This window comes from Plecotus auritus (assembly GCF_963455305.1).
Source record: "Plecotus auritus genome assembly, chromosome: 6".
Lineage (NCBI taxonomy): Eukaryota > Metazoa > Chordata > Mammalia > Chiroptera > Vespertilionidae > Plecotus > Plecotus auritus.
In genome coordinates, this window is record NC_137773.1 from 98724993 (window position 1) to 98743416 (window position 18424).

Consider the following 18424-nt stretch of genomic DNA (forward strand, 5'->3'; position numbering starts at 1 on the left):
AACAAAGAGCTATTAAGGAGGACCTCCCCCCCATCCCCCCACATACCTCACTCATTTTCAGACCCCGTCAGATAAAACAAAGACCTACAGTGAGACAGACCCACCCTCCTTAGAAGCATTTGAACAGTCAGTTGTTACTTTAGCCTGCCCCTTGGGGTGGTGGTGATGGAGGTCTCTACATGGATATTTCCTTCATAGGAGTTCTGATAAATACTTTCTCCACTAGATTTCCAATGATATCTTAATGCCTATTGGAGCAGTGCTCCAGGCCTGGCCTGGATGCTGTTGGCCTAATCCAGTGGTCGGCAAACTGCGGCTCGCGAGCCACATGCAGCTCTTTGGCCCCTTGATTGTGGCTCTTCCACAAAATACCACGGCCTGGGCGAGTCTATTTTGAAGAAGTGGCGTTAGAAGAATAAGTTTAAAAAATTTGGCTCTCAAAAGAAATTTCAATCGTTGTACTATTGATATTTGGCTCTATTGACTAATGAGTTTGCCGACCACTGGCCTAATACAATGTGCAAATGCATCTATCTTTAGAAATGGGGTTAAGTCAACTACTACTGATTTTGTTTTGTTGTGTTAAAAAAATGTATGTATTAGTATAACAACTTTAAAGGCCCTTTCAACAGAAAAATAAATTACTCTCTATCACAAGAGTAATAGGTTTTATTTTTGTGTATTCTGGAGACTTTGGCCATAATCATACATATTTTACATCAATGTAATTCTAGTGAACATAAAATTTTCTTTCTTCTTTCTTTTCTTCACATTACATCAAATGTTTTTCTATATTGTTCCATTCTTTTTCTATTTTAATAGCTGTATGATATTTCATCAAGTGGATAAACAAACTATTTAGATTGTTGACATATTTTCAGCTATCATAAGCAACCATGCAATGACAATTTTGTTATAGCTTTATTTCTTGTTGAAATTATTTTGTTTAGGGTTCATTTTTAGGAGAAGGATCAAAGGCAGTGGTGTGCTGGAGCTGGGTCACACCAGCTTGTGAGAGCTTATTTTGCAAACCTCTTGAACTCCCTTGAAATCAGCTGTAATATGTAGGATGATTTAGACCACAAAAATGGACAAATACTGCAAATCAGGGCTTTTTTGTTTTGTTTTTAGAGAGCTGGCTTGCTAACAATAATGATCAAAGGGTATAAACTTGTTTATAGTGCTTGCTATATTACTGACTGCCATATTATTTTAAAAGAACTATATATATATATATACATATATATATATATACATATAACACACATATATCCAGCTTAGTTGAGACATTTTAATTTATTGAGGTGTAATTATGAAATATTTATATTTCATCAATAGTTGCTAAGTTGTGTTTTGTCAAAACCCCCTTTCCCACTGGGTTTGGGCTCCCTTAATACAGGTTGTCCCCCAAAGTGTATAAACACTGTTAACAGCTGATAGCTCGATTTTGAAAAAGAAATGTACTTTAATAAACACTGCCTTTATAATTATTCAGAGTGTGTACATTTTTTGGGGAGATACCCTATATATCTGATTCTTAAATTTAGAGAAAAATGCAAAGGAACCACAATGGCTAAAGCAACTTTGAAAAAAGGAAAACGAAGTTGGAAGACTTGTCACTATTTGACTTTGAACTTATAAATCTCTAGTAATTAAGACAATATGGTGTACATGTATCAATGGAACAGAATAGAAAGTCTGGAAATGGACCATACATATATGGTCAATCTATTTTCAACAATGTTGCAAAGGCAATTTGGTTAGTGGAGAAAAGATAGTCTTTTCAACAAACTGGGCTGAAATAAATGGATATCCATAAGCAAAAAATCCCCCAAAACAACAATAACAAGAAAATTCTACTTATTCCTTGCACCATATACAAAAATTAACATGGATCATATACCTGTGAACTCCCAAACTATACAACTTCTCAATGAAAGCATAGGAGAGAATCTTTGTGATCATGGATTAGGGAAATATATCTTAACTATAATACAAAATGTATGATCCATTAGAGAAATACTTAATATTGTTAATAACATGGCAAGGAAAAAAACAACTTCATTAGATAGTCAATAGCATGGTGATTACCAGAGGGGAAGGGGAATGGGGGAGGTAAAAGAGGGTATATGGGGATAAATGATGATGGAAGAAGACTTGACTTTGGGTGGTAAACACATAATACAATACAAATGATGTATTATAGAATTGTACTCTTGAAACATATATAATGTTATTAACCAATGTTGCCCTAAAAAATCAAATTAAAAACTTAATATATTTGACTTAGAACTTCTGCCTTTCAAAATATACTAAGATAGTAAGCAGGTGAGCATAAATTAGAGGCATTTATTCACAAATCAGAAATCTTATAAAGGACTTGACTTCAGAATTTATGAAGAATTCTCAAAATTCAATTAAAAACAGTTTTTAAAATGGACAAATTTAAACAGCACTTCAGGAGAAACCAAGATGGCGGCATAGGTAAGCACCTAAACTGCTGCCTCGCACAACAATTTCAAAACTACAACTAAAAGACAGAACGGACACCATCCAGAACCACAGGAAAGCTGGCTGAGTGAAAATTCTACAACTAGAAGGAAAGAGAAAAGCTCACAGAGAATTGGAGGTACGGCAAAGGGTCTTTGTGCGCGCAGAGAGGAAGGGCGGCTAAGAGCCTGGCTGACTTTCTCTGGCGGAAGGGGGAAGGAAGCCCCCGACCGCACTGAACCCCAGTTCTGACTGCACTGAACCCCAGTTCCGGGCGAGCCCCTGGGGACCCATGCTCTTACGGGGGGAGTCTGGACTCTCGGGCGGAGACTTGGGAGCTGGGAAAGGCAGAAGTCTGAAGGCACGCGCGTGCCAGTGCGCACAAAGGCTGCGGAGGTTGCCACAGGCTTTCCCTAGTGGAAGGGAGTCAGAGGCTCCTGACTGCACTGGGCCCCAGTTCTGACTGCACTGAACCCTGGTTCCAGGCGAGCCCCTGGGGACCCACGCTCTTGTGGGGGGAGTCTGGACTCTCGGGTGGAGACACAGGAGCCAGGGAAGGCGGAGGTCTGAAGGCGCGCGTGTGCGCTCAAGGGCAAGGCTGATGGGAAGCCAAGACTGAGACTCCACCCCATCCAAGCTGAGCACAGAGGCTATTGCAATATGGCAAGTCTAATCCTATAAGGCTGTGTCCAGCACCGAACTTCTCCCAGCATACACACAGCTGATCCTTACAGCCAACTGGCCTGGAGGTCAATTCTTCCCAGTGATACCAACAACAATAAAGACTTAATTACAACAAGGCTGTACACACAGTCCACAAAGGGGTGCACCAAGAGTGTCCACCTAAGGTTAACTGGGGAGGCAGACCCACTGGGCCATATTGGAAACCTAGCACACAAATATACCTTACCAACTCAGGGAAGCAGTGAAAATGCGGCGTCAAAGAATCAGGTCACAAACGAAAGAAATAGAGGAAAACAAACGACTGGATATAGAATTCAAAACAACGGTTATAAGGCTTTTCAAGAATATCCTAGAAAAGGCCGATAAATATAACGAGACCCTCGAAGATATGAAAAAGGACCAACTAGAAATTAAACATACACTGACTGAAATAAAAAATATTATACAGAGACCCAAAAACAGACAAGAGGAACACAAAAATCAAGTCAAAGAATTGAAATACAAAGAAGCAAAAAACACTCAACCGAAAAAGCAAAAAGCAAAAAAAAAAAAAAAAAATCCAAAAAGTTGAAGGTAGTGTAAGAAGACTCTGAGACAACTTCAAGCGTACCAACATCAGAATTATGGGGGTACCAGAAGAAGAGAGAGAGCAAGATACTGAAAACCTATTTGAAGAAATAATGACCGAAAACTTCCCCCACCTGGTGAAAGAAATAGACTTACAAGTCCAGGAAGCGCAGAGAACCCCAAACAAAAGGAATCCAAAGAGGACCACACCAAGACACATCATAATTAAAATGCCAAGAGCAAAAGACAAAGAGAGAATCTTAAAAGCAGCAAGAGAAAAACAGTTAGTTACCTACAAGGGAGCACCCATACGACTGTCAGCTGATTTCTCAACAGAAACTATGCAGGCCAGATGGGAGTGGCAAGAAATTTTCAATGTGATGAATAGCAAGAACCTACAACTAAGATTGCTCTACCCAGCAAAGCTATCATTCAGAATTGAAGGGCAGATAAAGAGCTTCACAGATAAGAAAAAGCTGAAGGAGTTCATCACCACCAAACCAGTATTATATGAAATGCTGAAAGGTATTCTTTAAGAAGAGGAAGAAGAAAAAAGTAAAGAGAAAAACTATGAACAACAAATACATATCTATCAACAAGTGAACCTAAAAATCAAGTGAATTAAAAACCTGAGGAACAGAATAATCTGGTGAATATAATAGAATCAGGGGCATAGAAAGGGAGTGGACTAATAATTCTCAGGGGGAAAGGGGTATGGGGGGTTCATGAAGAGACTGGACAAAAATCATACACCTATGGATGAGGACAGTGCGGGGGGGAGGTAAGGGCAGAAGGTGGGGTGGGAACTGGGTGGAGGGGAGCTATGGGGGGAAAAAGGAGAAATAATTGTAATAATCTGAATACAGATTTATTTAAAAAAAATAAACAGCACTTCACTAAAGAATACACTGTTGGTAAATAAGCACATGGAAATATGCTTAACATCATTATTTATGAGATAAATGCCAATTAGAAGCACAATGAGAAACCATTCATTACATACCTATTATGTACACCCCGAATGGAAAAGACGGAAGTGCTGGTGAAGACGTGGGGGAACTGGAACGCTCAGCTGCTGCCAGAAATGTAAAATAGCACGGCCACTTAGGAAAGCAGCTCGGCTGTCAATCATACACCTACTATATGACCTAACTAATCCACCCCTAGAATTTTATCCAAGAGAAATGAAAGCGTGTGTTCATGTAGAGACTTGTACTTACCAGTTATAGCAGCTTTATTTTGTCATAGCCTTAAACTGAAAGCAGCCCAACTGTCCATCAAACTGAATGAATATAATAAACTATGGTATATTTGTTCAATGGAAAACTATTTAGCAATAAAAAGGATTACAGTTCTGATATAACCTACAACTTGGATAAATCACAAAGTGATGTGCCAGGTAAAAGAAGCCAGACACAAAAGAGTGTAAGCTGTATAATTTTAGAAATGCAAAATAATCTTTTTTATATGTTAATTATATCTTTTTAAAAAAATTTATTTATTTATTGTCTAAAGTTTTACATATGTCTCCTTTTCCCCCTATTGGACCCCCCTCCCGCCAGTAATTCTCACCCCCAGCAAGCCCCCACTGCCCCAGTGTCTGTGTCCATTGGTTAAGCTAATATGCATGCATACAAGTCCTTTGATTGCTCTCTACCCCCACTTCCCTGCCATTTGTCTGTGGATCTATTCTTGATCATCCCATTATGTTGATCATTATATCCCACATATGAGTGAAATCATGTGATATTTATCTTTCTCTGAGTGGCTTATTTCACTTAGCATAATGCTCTCCAGTTCCATCTATGCTGTTGCAAATGGTAAAAGTTCCTTCTTTTTTATAGTGGTGTAGTATTCCATTGTGTAGATGTACCACAGTTTTTTAATCCACTCATCTGCTGATGGGCACTTAGGCTGTTTCCAAATCTTAGCTATGGTGAATTGTGCTGCTATGAACATAGGGGTGCATATATCCTTTCTAATTGGTGTTTCTGGTTTCTTGGGATATAGTCCTAGAAGTGGGATTACTAGGTCAAATGAAAGTTCCATTTTTAACTTTTTGAGGAAACTCCATACTGTCTTCCACAGTGGCTGCACCAGTCTGCATTCCCACAGCAGTGCACGAGAGTTCCTTTTTCTCCACATCCTCGCCAGCACTTGTCATTTGTTGATGATAGCCATTCTGACAGGTGTGAGGTGGTACCTCATTGTTGTTTTGATTTGCATCTCTCAGATAATTAGTAACTTTGAGCATGTTTTCACACATCTCTTGGCCTTCTGTAAGTCCTCTTTTGTAAAGTGTCTATTTAGGTCCTTTGCCCATTTTTTGATTGGATCGTTTATCTTCCTTTTGTTAAGTTGTCTGAGTTCTCTGTAAATTTTGGAGATTAAAACCTTATCTGAAATATTATTGGCAAATATGTTCTCCCATGCAGTGGGCTTTCTTGTTTTATTGATGGTTTCTTTTGCTGTGCAGAAGCTTTTTATTTTGATGTAGTCCCATTTGTTTATTTTCTCCTTAGTCTCCATTGCCCTAGGAGCTGTGTCAGTAAAGATATCGCTACGACATTTGTCTGCTATTTTGCTGTCTATGGAGTCTTGTAGGATTTTTATGGTTTCCCGTCTTACATTTAAGTCCTTTAGTCATTTTGAATTTGTTTTTGTGTATGGTGTAAGTTGATGATCTAGTTTCATTTTTTTTGCATGTCTCTGACCATATTTCCCAACACCATTTATTGAAGAAACTGTCTTGACTCCATTGTATGCTCTTGCTTCCTTTGTCAAATATTAATTGAGCATAATGGCTTGGGTCGATTTCTGGGTTCTCTGTTCTGTCCATTGGTCTACAAAATAATTTTTAGTGAAGGAAAGCAGGTCAGTGGCTGCCTGGGGATGCAAGGGATGGGCAGTGGTTTGAGGAATTGGATTACAATTGGGTAAGAAGCACGATTTGGGATTTGATGTATAGGTTCATTATCTTGATTGAAGTGATGGTTTCATAGGTGCTTCCATATATAAAAACTTATCAAATCATATATTTTAAATAAATGTATTTTATTGCATGTTAATTATACCTGGATAAAGTTGTTAAAAATGATTGAAAACTGTGAGCATAAGCTCATTGTGCCATGATATACAGTATCCAAAAATAATACTCCATCTAAAAGGGAATGTCCCCCAAATTTGGCCACTATGTTTCCTATGAACATCAATATTATAACATAAGGCAAACACAAAAATTACATAGATATGTCATACATGAAATGGACAGAAGGTAAACCACACCAAAAATTCCCACAATTTAATCAAGAAATGAGATTCTGTGATGTTTTAGGATAGAAGTAAATATAGAGTCGCTCAATAATTAGCTTGGGAACTGCCAAAATAACCCCTAGCTGATGCCTTTCTATATGGCAAGTGGCCTTGCCTGGGTCTGGGGCTGTAGAGTAACCCTGTAAACTTCTGCAAACCTAGCTATTCACATGGACATTGACACATATTATAGCAGGGATCACGCTGTGTTAATAGTATTATCTAATCTTTTGCTTAGAAAGATCAGAGTCACAAATGCAATAGAAGGAATATTTTTATTTAATTTTTAAGAAATTTGGTCAAATTCAGTAAAAGCCTTTGAATGTCATTGGAAAAACACACACACACAACAACACCAATGGACACATTGCTAGGTTCTGTCCATTTTTTTTTTCTTTGACTTTAAACAAATGTTTATTACACAAAGTTCACATAGTTGGGTATTTCTCTACTTTGTATGCAATTATTTTTACTCTCCACAGAAAGGCTGCTTCTTAATTTCTCATCAGGCAATGGCAAGCACTAAAATCCTGATATTAAGAGGATAGTAGTAAAAATGCCTCAGTGATTTAAGTTGAAAGTAATACATTGATGCATGGCTCTTGCATTTAGTTATCAAGAATGTTCAAATGTATTTTTATTCAAAAATACAAAATAAACTATCTGTAGGCATGGACAATGACAGCAGCAAACCATTGTATGTTATCAGCTGAAACCAGAAACTGATGCTATAGTGATTTTCATTTAAAAAATGTATTTATTGATTTCAGAGAGGAGGGAAAGGGAGAGATAGAGATAGAAACATCAATGATGAGAGAATCATTGAGGAGCTGCTTCCTGCACACTCTATACTGGGAATTGAGCCCACAACCTGGGCATGTGCCCTGACATGGAATCGAACCATGACCTTCTGGTTCATAGGTCGATGCTCAACCACTGAGCCACACAGGCAAGGCTTCTTTTGTGTTTGTTTTGTTAATCCTCACCATTGATTTTTAGAGAGAGTGGAAGGGAGGGGGAGAGACAGAGAGAGAAACATTGATATGAGAGAGACACATCAATTGGTTGCCTCTCGCACTCACCCCAACAAGGGCTAGGAATCAAGCCTGCAACCAAGGTATGTGCCCTTGACCAGAATCAAACCTGGGATTCTTCAGCCCACAGGCTGATGCTCTATCCACTGAGTCAAACCAACTTAGTGATTTTCTTAAACATTAACCATCCTTTTCTTCAGCCATTTTCTTCAACTGACTTCTCTGAAGTTATAGGTGAGGAGCACTGCCCTGAGCTTCCTCACATAGTTCTCATTAATGATAGAGAAGCACTATTCTAGGATTAGAACATGCCACTTCCCATACCACCTCTCATTCAGGTCTCTTCTTCTTCTTCTTCTTCTTCTTCTTCTTCTTCTTCTTCTTCTTCTTCTTCTTCTTCTTCTTCTTCTTCTTCTTCTTCTCCTCCTCCTCCTCCTCCTCCTCCTCCTCCTCCTCCTCCTCCTCCTCCTCCTCCTCCTCCTTCTTCTTTAATATATGTGTTTTTATTGGTTTAGAGAGAGAAGAAGGGAGAGGGATAGAGAGATAGAAACATTAATTAGAGAGGAACATCACTGATTGGCTGCATCCTGCATGCACCCCCACTGGGGATTGAGTCTGTAACCCAGACATGTGCCCTGACCAGGAAACAAGCTGGTTGACCTCTTGGTTCCTGGGTCACCCTCAACTGCTGAGCCACACCAGCCAGGAGGGTCTTTCTCTTCTTCAGGAATTTCTGTGACCACAACTTCTGCTGTTGTTAACAGAGAGGCCACTCCAGCAGTATCCAATAAAGCAGTTCTTACAACCTTAGTTGAATCAATGATGCTTTTTTCCACCATATTCATAAAATCTATAAGCATAGTGCTATAACCAACTTCTGAGGAACTTTGCATAATTTTCTCAACTATTAATGATCCCTCAACACCTATGTTCTTAGCAATGGTCACCGCAGGAATTTTGAGTGCTTTTTAAATAATTCCTATATCAATTTTTTGATCTTCATTAGCTGGAGTTAATGAGTCCAAGGTTGGAATGCACTGAAGCAGGGCACAACCCTCTCCCAGAAAAATGCCCTCCTTAACAGCAGCTCGTATAGCATTGAGGGCATCTGTGATTCTGCCTTTCTTTTCATTCACTTCAACATCACTTGTCCCACCTACCTTCAGCACAGCTACTGCATCTGAGAGTTTTGGCAGATGTTCATTTAGTTTTTCCTTTTCATATTCACTAGTCATGATATCTAATTGCTCAATGATTTCTTTTTTTTCTTTTTTCTTTTTTATTAAGGTATTATATGTGTACATATCTTACCATTGCCCCCCCCAACCCCACTCCCATACATGCCCTCACCCCGCAATGTTTTGCATCCGTTGGTTACTCTTATATGCATGCATATAAGTCCTTCAGTTGATCTCTTATTTCCCCCACCTCTCCCTAACCTTCCCGCTGTAATTTGACAGTTTGTTTGATGCTTTACTGCCTCTGTTTCTATCTTTTTGTTCATCAGTTTATAATGTTTTTCATTATCCCCAAATGAGTGAGATCATGTGGTATTTTTCTTTCATTGATTGGCTTATTTCACTTAGCATAATGTTCTCTAATTCCATCCAGGTGCCTACAAATGCTAGTAATTCCTTCTTTTTTATGGCAGCATAGTATTCCATTGTGTAGATGTACCATAGTTTTCTGATCCAGTCATCTGCTGACGGGCACCTAGGCTGTTTCCAAATCTTAGCTATTGTAAATTGTGCTGCTATGAACATAGGGGTGCATATATCCTTTCTGATTGGTGTTTCTAGTTTCTTAGGATATATTCTTAGGAGTGGGATTACTGGGTCAAATGGGAGTTCCATTTTCAGTTTTTTGAGGAAACTCCATACTGTTCTCCACAGTGGCTGCACCAGTCTGCATTCCCACCAGCAGTGCACGAGGGTTCCTTTTTCTCCGCATCCTCGCCAACACTTGTCGTTTGTTGATTTGTTGATGATAGCCATTCTGACAGGTGTGAGATGGTATCGCATTGTCGTTTTGATTTGCATCTCTTGGATAATTAGTGACTTTGAGCATGTTTTCATGTGTCTCTTGGCCTTCCTTCTGTCTTCTTTCGAAAAGATTCTATTTAGGTCCGTTGCCCATTTTTTTATTGGATCATTTATCTTCCTTTTATTAAGTTGTATAAGCTGCCTGTAGATGTTGGAGATTAAACCTTTATCAGTGATAACATTTGCAAATACGTTCTCCCATACAGTGGGGTTTCTTGTTGTTTTGTTGATGGTTTCTTTTGCTGTGCAAAAGCTTTTTATTTTGATGTAGTCCCATTTGTTTATTTTCTCTTTGGCTTCCGTTGCCCTAGGGGCAGTATCAGTGAAAAAGTTCTTTTGGCATATGTCTGAGATTTTGCTGCCTGTGGATTCCTCTAGTATTTTTATGGTTTCCAATCTTATATTTAAGTCCTGTATCCATTTTGAGTTTATTTTTGTGTATGGTGTAAGTTGGTGGTCTAGTTTCATTTTTTTGCATGTATCTGTCCAATTTTCCCAACACCATTTATTGAAGAGACTGTCTTGACTCCATTGTATGTTCATGCCTCCTTTGTCAAATATTAATTGGGCATAGTGGTTTGGGTCAATATCTGGATTCTCTATTTTATTCCATTGATCTATATGTCTGTTCTTGTGCCAGTACCAGGCTATTTTGAGGACAGTGGCTTTGTAATACAGCTTGAAATCTGGTATTGAGATCCCTCCTACTTTATTCTTCTTTCTCAGGATTGCTGTGGCTATTCGGGGTCTTTTTTTATTCCAGATGAATTTTTGGAGAGTTCTCTCTGGGTCTGTGAAATATGCCATTGGTATTTTAATGGGGAGTGCATTGAATCTATAGATTGCTTTGGGTAGTATGGACATTTTGATGATGTTGATTCTACCAATCCATGAACATGGTATGTTCTTCCATCTGTTTACATCTTCCTCTATCTCTTTTTTCAGTGTCCTGTAGTTTTCCACGTATAGGTCTTTTACCTCCTTGGTTAGGTTTATTCCTAAGTATCTTATTTTTTTTGGTGCGATGGTAAATGTGATTGCTTTTTTAGTCTCTCTTTCTGTAAGTTCACTGTTGGTGTATAGAAATGCCATAGATTTCTTGGTGTTAATTTTGTATCCTGCTACATTGCCGAATTCATTTATTAAGTCTATTAGTTTTTTGATGGAGTCTTTCGGGTTTTTTATGTACAATATCATGTCATCTGCAAATAAGGACAGCTTTACTTCTTCTTTTCCAATTTGGATGCCTTTTATTTCTTCTTGTCTAATTGCAATGGCTAATACTTCCAGTACTATGTCAAACAGGAGTGGTGAGAGTGGGCATCCCTGTCTTGTTCCTGTTCTTAGGGGAAATGGTTTTAGTTTTTGCCCATTGAGTATGATGTTAGCTGTGGGTTTATCATATATAGCTTTTATTATGTTGAGGTATGATCCTTCTATTCCCACCTTGTTGAGAGTTTTTATCAAGAAAGGGTGTTGGATTTTTGCCAAATGCTTTTTCTGCATCAATTGATATGACTCTGTGATTTTTATCTCTCAATTTGTTTATGTGATGTATCACATCTATTGATTTGCGGATATTGTACCATCCTTGCATTCCTGGGATAAACCCTACTTGGTCATGGTGTATGATCTTTCTGATGTACTGCTGGATCCAATTTGCTAGAATTTTGTTGAGGATTTTGACATCTACAATCATGAGGGATGTTGGCCTGTAATTCTCCTTCATTGTGTTGTCTTTATCTGGTTTTGGTATTAGGGTGATGCTGGCTTCATAGAAGGAGCTTGGAAGTGTTCCTTCCTCTTGAATTTTTTGGAATAGTCTGAGGAGGATAGGTTTTAGTTCTTCCGTAAATGTTTGGTAAAACTCTCCTGTGAAGCCGTCTGGCCCCGGGCTTTTGTTTGCCGGAAGCTCTTTGATGACTGCTTCAATTTCTTCCATAGTTACTGGCATATTGAGCTGTTTAGATTCTTCCTGATTGAGTTTTGGAAGGTTATATTTTTCTAGGAATATGTCCATTTCCTCCAGGTTGTCCAGTTTGTTGGAATAGGGTTGTTCGTAGTATTTTTTAACAATCTTTTGTATTTCGGTGGGATCTGTTGTTATTTCACCTCTTTTATTTCTGTTTTTGTTTATTTGGGTCCTCTCTCTTTGCTTCTTGGTGAGCCTGGCTAGAGGTTCATCAATCTTATTTATCCTTTCAAAGAACCAGCTTTTGGTTTTGTTGATCTTTTGTATTGTTTCTTTGGTCTCAATGTCGTTTATCTCCGCTCTGATCTTTATTGTTTCCTTCCTTCTGCTTACACTGGGCTTTTCTTGTTGCTCTCTTTCTAACTCTTTCAGTTGTATGGTTAGGTAATTTATTACTATTGTTTCTTGTTTTTTGCAGTAGGCTTGTAGAGCTATGAACTTCCCTCTCAAGACTGCTTTCGCTGTGTCCCATAGATTTTGGATTGTAGTGTTTTCATTGTCATTTGTTGCCATGATGTTTTTTTATTTCTTCTTTGATCTCTCTGGTAACCCAGTCATGGTTTAATAGCATGCTGTTTAGTCTCCATGTGTTTGATTTCTTTGGGTTGTTTTTATTGTAGTTGATTTCTAGTTTTATGCCACTGTGGTCTGAGAAGATGCTTGATATGATTTCTATCTTCTTGAATTTGAAGAGACATTGCCTATGTCCCAACATATGGTCTATCTTTGAAAATGACCCATGTGCACTTGAGAAGAATGTATACTCTGTGGCTTTGGGGTGAAATGTTCTGAAGATGTCAATTAATTCCATTTGGTCTAGTGAGTCATTTAGGATTGATGTTTCTTTGCTGATTTTTTGTTTAGAGGATTTGTCAAATGGTGATAGTGGGGTATTAAAATCTCCTACTATGATTGTATTGCTGTCAATCTCTCCCTTGATATCCTCCAGGAGTTTTTTTTATGTATTTGGGTGCTCCTGTATTGGGTGCATATATGTTTACCAGAGTTATTTCTTCTTGTTGGATTGCTCCCTTTAGTATTATAAAGTGGCCTTCCTTATCTCTTGTTATGTCCTTCACTTTGAGATCTAATTTGTCAGATATAAGTATTGCTACCCCAGCTTTTTTTTCAGTTCCATTTGCCTGGAAAACCTTTTTCCATCCCTTCACCCTCAGTCTGTGTGCGTCTTTTTTTCTGAGGTGGGTTTCTTGTAGACAGCAGATATATGGGTCGTGTTTTCTTATCCAATCCGTTACCCTATGTCTTTTGATTGGGGCATTTAATCCACTTAAATTTAAAGTTATTATTGATAGGTACTTATTTGTCGCCATTTTTATTCTTTACCCCTGTGTTCCTTCTTTGCTTCCTATTTCTTTTTTTTTTTTTTTTTTTTTTTTTTTTTTTTTTTTTTTTTTTTTTACAGCAGACCCTTTAGCATTTCTTGCATTGCTGGTTTGGTGGTAATAAATTCCCTTAGTCCTTTTTTGTCTGTGGAACTCCTGATTTCACCTTCAATTTTGATTGCTAGCCTTGCTGGGTACAGTATTCTTGGATTCAGACCCTTCCTTTGCATGACTTTGTATATTTCATTCCATTCCCTTATGGCCTGATGAGTTTCTGTTGAGAAATCAGTTGCTAGTCTGAGGGGGGTTCCTTTGTATGTAACTTTCTGTCTCTCTCTTGCTGCTTTTAAGATTATTACTTTGTCGTTGGTGTTTGCCAATTTTATTATAATGTGCCTTGGCGTCGGTCTTTTGGGGTTCATTTTGCTTGGGACTCTGTGAGCTTCTTGGATTTGTGTGGGTTTTTTCTTCCCTATATCAGGGAAATTTTCTGTCATTATTTCTTCAAACAGGTTTTCTATTCCTTGCTCAACTTCCTTTCCTTCTGGAACCCCTATTATGTGGATGTTGTTTTGTTTCATGTTGTCCCAAAGTTCCCTTAGGCTCTCCTCCTGCCTTTTAATTTTTTTTTTCTTAGAAGTTGCTCTACTTGGGTATTTTTTCCCATCTTGTCTTCTAGCTCACTGATGCGGTCCTCTACTTCTTCTAGTCTACTCTTCATGCTTTCTATTGAGTTCTTTACAGCAGCGATGTCATTTTTCATTTCTTCTTGGTTCTTCTTCATTTCCTCTTGGTTCTTGCTCATATTGTCGAATTTGTCTTCCATTCTTTTCAGCCACCTTATGACCATTTCTCTGAATTCTTTTTCTGGAAGGTTGCTTGCCTCTATTTTGTTTACTTCCTTTTCTGGTGATGCCTGCTTTCTTTCATATGTGGGCTGTTTCTTTGTCTCCCCATGGTCTCTCTTCTCTGGGTGTCTGGTTATGTAGTTCTCTCTCTCCTGTGTTGATTCAAAGGCACAAAATACAGCACTACCAGGTACAACTCACAAGGCACTGAACAGAAATGTATTCATGATATTAATAACCTCCAATAAAGGTGACCACCAGAGAAAGGCAATTTAGGGGATAGGAGAGAAAGAAGAAGAGGAAAAAGAAAGAAAAGAAAAAAAAAAGGAGTGTCAAAATGAAATTGGGAAAAGGGAAAAAAAAAGTAAGAGAGACAAGAAAGAGACTAAGAGAGAAAGGGGAACAAACTATATATATTGGAGATAAAACTCCAATAGAACAATCACTAATCCCAGCAAATGCCAGCAACAAGTACCTGGGGATTAATACAAACTACAACACCAACTAATATTGAGTGAGGCAAGGGAAAACAGAAGCACAAAACAAACAAAAAAATAAACAAACAAAAGAAGAATAAGCAAAACAATCTCACAAAAAAGCATAAAAATTCGATATAATCTACATTCAAGTGAACAACAACAAAAGGGCAGAGAGAAAAACAATTTTTTGGATAGTTAAGACAGCGAAGAGAGAGGTGTGTATGGACTTGGAGCAGGGGATTGGAGATTAGATATGTAAGTAGGGTGAGATTTTAACAAGGGGTAAACAGAAAGAATAGTGAAAATCTAAAGCAGGAAAGGGGTAAGATAAACAGGACACCAAAAAGGGGAAGGTTAGGAAGAGAGTGATGGCATAAAGGTAGAGCTGAGATAGAGTAAAACGATGCTAAAGGAAAGATAAAAATAGAATGTAGAACACTAATCCCAAAATAAAATGAAGAGAAAATAAAATGACACTTTAAAAAAAATAAAAAGATAAAATAGCAGTAGTAATAATACGGATTGAAAATAAAAATGTAATAATTAAAAAGGTAAAATCAAGTGAGGAAAAAAGAAAAACATATTAGTTTCTTGAGTAAAAGATGCGAAAAATGAAAATAAAAAAATAAAAAAATAAAAAATAAAAATAAAATGTCGAGTAGTGAAGGTCATTTACTTCCTCTGTTGTTCTTTTTGGCACACCTGTTTCTCAGTTCAGACAGTATTGCAGTTCCCTGCATTCCACTGCTCTTCAGTGTTGTAAGCCAGTCCTGATTTTAAGCAGGCAATGTGTCTTAATTTCTCGTATTCCTTTATTTTTGATTACACAAGAGTCCATTTGTGATTCAGCCCCTGGGTGGCAGTGTTTCTGGATTGACTTCTGGGTCTATCTATGGCCTCTTTAGGCAGTGTTAGAGCTTTCTTTCCCTGTGGCACTCACTACTGGTTTGTGGGAGTGGGCTGCCTCAGAGCTGGCTCTCCAATGGTCACTCCCTGCTCCAATCCCCAGGTTCCAGAAAAACACTTTCCCCTGCAGTCTCCCAGGGTGTCCCCAACTGGGTGATCCTATGTATCGGGCTTAGTAATCAGAAGCAAGGATTTGAAGAGGAAAAAGCCCAAGTGTGCGAACTCCGGGGCTGCACGTAAGTCTAGGCAGCCGGCACACCTTTGAAATTCTTAGGGTGTCCCTGCACGTCAGATCAAAATGGGTTGCTTTTTAGAGAGCCCTTCTGTTAGCAGCTCTGAGGACCCCCTTCCACATTCACAGATCACGCCAGCCCCAACAGCCACGGATTTTTCTAGGCACAGACTTCCCTGGTCCTCCAGCTCCCGCAAAACGCGTGTTCCTTTCTCCCGCCGGGACCAGAGACCTCACCTTATCCCAGGCGAAATCTGACCTTTCTGTGGTGGAGTGTAGAGCTCCTCTGAACCCGTGTGTTTGTGCCAATTGGGGAGCGGTGTTCTGGGGCTCACAGCTGTTCCGTGGGTGCCGCATTTGTGGATTCTCAGGCGTCAGATAAGCTCCACTTTCCCGTTCAAGATGGCGCAAACTCCTCGTCAGAGCCCGTAGCTCTGGGAGGGGACCCAGCCTCAGTGGGGGCTGCCAGGTCAGGGGAACCCCGTCTAGCAGTCCCCCACCTTCTTCTGGAGTTTAGCTGTCCCTTAACTTGCCAACAAACACTCCTCGTGCGACCCTCAGCTGTTCTTTCTTTCTGCTCCGGGACAAGGCTCGGAACACGTCTGTCTATTCCACCTCCATTTTTCCTCCCACTCAATGATTTCTTGAATACGTTTTTCAACTTGAGCCTTGTCACCTTTTCTTTCAAGAGCATGGCATCACCTTTGGTCACAATGACCTCTCCAACTTCTCCTGAGTCATAAGGCTGAATATCTTCAAGATTTAGAGTCAATCTTTCTTCTCCCACCACAGTAGCAATAGCCATGACTGTAAGCTGGTTCTTTCTATCATCACCCAAACCTGGAGCTCTAACTGCTACAAATTGAAGACCAACTTTTAACTTATTCAAAACAAGTGAACTTAGAGCTTTTCCATCAACACATTTAGCAATTATGACCATAGGCTTACGGTGAGCATTGGAGTTTCAAGAACAGGTACAATGGACTGAACACTAGACATTTTCTTTTCACTCAATAGAACACAGGCATCTTGGGATTTACATTTCTGACCTTTTGCTGTATTAATAAAGTATGAAGAAATATAACCTCCATCAAACTTCATGTGTCCAATCGTTTTTAATTCATCACTCAGTGTTTTTTTTTTCATCCTTTACTATGATGACACCCTTACTTCCAACCATTTTCATTGGGTTGAAAATTATGTTGCCAATATTTTGGTCTCCATTTGCAAAAATTGTAGCAACTTGAACTATTTCTTCAGGGGTTGTTACAGGTTTAGGCTATTTCTCAAATTCAGCAATTACAGTATCAACAGCTAACATCACACCTCTCCTGAATTCCACCTTTACTAACCTTCTCAAAGCCTTCCTTGGCAACACAGTGTGCCAGTACAGAGCAGTGGTGGTGCCATGCCAGCCTCTTCATTAGTATTTTTGGCAACATCTTGAACAAATTTAGCACCAATATTTTATATTTATCTTTTAAGTCAATGGACTTTGCAATGGTTACACCACTTTGGTTACTTTGGGACTTCTCCAGCTCTGTTCAGCAATTGCTGTTCTTCCCTTTGCCCCCATAGTAATGGCTACAGCATCAGCTAAAAGGTCTTACACCTTGAAGCATTAAGGCTCAGACATCTGCACTAAATTTTACATCTTTGGCATAAGCCCACATGAGATGAGGAGCCAGTGCCCTGGACACTGGCCTAATCTGGTGAAGAACACAAAGCATTTCAGTGGCAAGTGAGGGACCAGGTTCTGCCTATTTCTGTTTTTGTCTCTTTTCCTGGAGCAAATGTGGTTTGAATTCCTGCCCTGAAACACACATGGACACTTGTTCCAGCCTGGGAGCAGATCTTGCATGATCATCCTTGGATCTCAAGAGCAGAACGGAGTGGGCTGGATTAAGCAGCAGATTCCTGACCTACCACCAGATCTGTGCACACAGTAGGACTTGTCTTTTTCATGGTACAAAAAAACCTAGACAAAATATTTTAAGCAAAAGAGGATGTTGATTACCTCAAGTGATTGAGAAGTCCCGGCAGAGGGCTGGCTAGCTGTAGGTCTGGCTAGATCCAGGCCTTAAATGATGGCATCTCCCTGGTCTCTCTCTTTCAACCTTTTTTTCCTTCTTGTTGTTTCCAGATGGTGGTCTCTGGAAGCTCATGATTGCAGTTCCAAGCCTAGTATCCTCTCAGGGTTAAATCCAGTGGGAAGGAGAGCCTCTACTCCATAAGAATCAAATGAAGCAACTGGGCCACTGAACCCATCACTAAGACCAGGGAGAATGAACTTTATTATGTGTGCATTATGGTCTGGGATGTGAGAAGAAGTGTTTTCCTAAAGAACCTGGAAGAATTCATTTCCCACAATTGCAACAGGCAGTTGCTGGGTGAAATTCACTGATGGCCCTGGGTTCAGTGTGTCTGGAGCTCATTTCCGTTTTTTGCACTCTGCCTAGTGATTCCAGTGAGCTCAGGCTTTCAAAAGCTTCATTAAGTCCTAGACTGATTTACT

The 18424-nt window shown here is 39.2% G+C and overlaps 1 pseudogene across 1 annotated transcript; it reads right to left on the minus strand.

Moving 5' to 3' along the window:
- Positions 1–6616: 6616 nt before the first annotated feature.
- On the minus strand, positions 6617–17639 carry LOC308251777 (60 kDa heat shock protein, mitochondrial-like; annotated as a pseudogene). Its single transcript has 3 exons — positions 16562–17639; positions 8767–9354; positions 6617–6627 (listed from the first exon to the last, which is right to left on the minus strand). The product of its transcript is annotated as a 60 kDa heat shock protein, mitochondrial-like (transcript).
- Positions 17640–18424: the final 785 nt, after the last annotated feature.